Source organism: Eurytemora carolleeae, unplaced genomic scaffold (assembly GCF_000591075.1).
Source record: "Eurytemora carolleeae unplaced genomic scaffold, Eaff_2.0 scaffold271, whole genome shotgun sequence".
NCBI classification, from domain to species: Eukaryota; Metazoa; Arthropoda; class Copepoda; order Calanoida; family Temoridae; genus Eurytemora; species Eurytemora carolleeae.
This window is the reverse complement of record NW_019396164.1, coordinates 64,191-65,932: the sequence shown is the minus strand read 5'-3', so window position 1 is coordinate 65,932 and position 1,742 is coordinate 64,191. Positions and strand designations below refer to the sequence as shown.

Below are 1,742 nucleotides of genomic sequence, written 5' to 3'. Positions count from 1 at the left end.
TTTACATGTTGTATGTCGATTTATAGGTAATTTGGCATGAGGAATTCATTTCTGAGGTCAAAATAAATATTCGAGCATTCTGACCGCCGCGCCAGTAGCCGGTAGTTACATTATGGGTCATCCTGTCATATGTTTTGCATGTAGTATGTCGATTCTGGGGTACTAGAAACAAGGATTCTCTTTCTTAGGTAAGAAAAATTAAGTTTCAGAACTCTGATCGGCGCGCTGCTGGCCATAGGGTAATTATGGGGTCCACCTATCATAGTTTTTCTAAAGTTTGTTCAGGTTGTATATCAGGGTTTAGGTATTAGACCACAGGAATGAAGAATCCATCTAGGTGGAGTAAATCACAAGCAGAGCATTCTGACCTGTTATGTGGTTTATCCTACCAAATTCGAGGACATACCGGAAAGCATCTTTAAATTGGTATATTACCATATTTCTTAGAATCCAATAATGTTAAATTCAATATTTTGTCATGCTTATTGCATCTGAGGAAGAAAATTAAATATTGTTTAACTTTCATTCTTCTAGAATAAAAATAAATGGCTTTGTATGGATTAAGAAATTTGGAAAAACCTGCAAAATATCCCGTTTTGTGGTGAAATTACAATTCTCTGTTGCTAATTGGAAGCCATCAAATAGATGTATACCCTTCTGCTTCTTAAAATTGGATGGTATATTTGATTATTCACATAATATTTAATTTTCTTCCTTAGTGATGCAACTACACATGGACACAATGTATGTGCATCTAATGTGAATAATGTGTGGTTTCTGAACGACGATAGTAAGCCCATTAGGGTTGTAGACCAATTATATGTGAGCCAACATGTGTGCCTTTTGGTAATTGAGAATGTGTAAGACAGTAAGCTGGTTTAACTCACGATAACTTCCATTTATATCCATAATGTATTTCATTTATACATGAATGTATTAAATTCTGTAATTTTCAAAATTATGTAGAATATTTGCATTTAATATTTTCAAGTAGAAAAATTAATGATTTAATTCATAAATAAGTTCAAGTTTAATAGATTTCCTGGAATTATTTTTATCTTACTGGCTTTAAAAATTATGTTTTAAGAATCAAGATATTAAAATTGATATTTCAGAAATATTTAGAAATTTAGAAAGTTATCAAGTTTACTAGTTTGAACAAGTAGCAAGTAAATTACTGAGAATTGTCATCACATTAGATCATAATTGATGTACAGAAATGACCCTGCAAATAAATACATTTTCTATTTTAATCATGCTTAAATTGTTTCTTTCAGATTCTTGTGACCTGGATTCTAAGAAATATGGTAATATACCAATTTAAAGTTGCTTTCCGTTATGTCCTGGAATTTGGTAGGATAAACCACATAACAGGTCAGAATGCTCTGCTTGTGATTTACTCCACCTTTATGGATTCTTTATTCCTGTGGTCTAATACCTAAACCCTGATATACAACCTGAACAAACTTTAGAAAAACTATGATAGGTGGACCCCATAATTACCCTATGGCCAGCAGCGCGCCGATCAGAGTTCTGAAACTTAATTTTTCTTACCTAAGAAAGAGAATCCTTGTTTCTAGTACCCCAGAATCGACATACTACATGCAAAACATATGACAGGATGACCCATAATGTAACTACCGGCTACTGGCGCGGCGGTCAGAATGCTCGAATATTTATTTTGACCTCAGAAATGAATTCCTCATGCCAAATTACCTATAAATCGACATACAACATGTAAA

At 33.2% G+C, this 1,742-nt stretch overlaps 1 protein-coding gene across 5 annotated transcripts in view; it reads left to right on the top strand.

The window, feature by feature from the left end:
- LOC111696918 (ubiquitin-conjugating enzyme E2 R2) overlaps positions 1–1,742 on the top strand; it is a 9,851-nt gene that overhangs the window by 3,372 nt on the left and 4,737 nt on the right. The window lies entirely within an intron of this gene.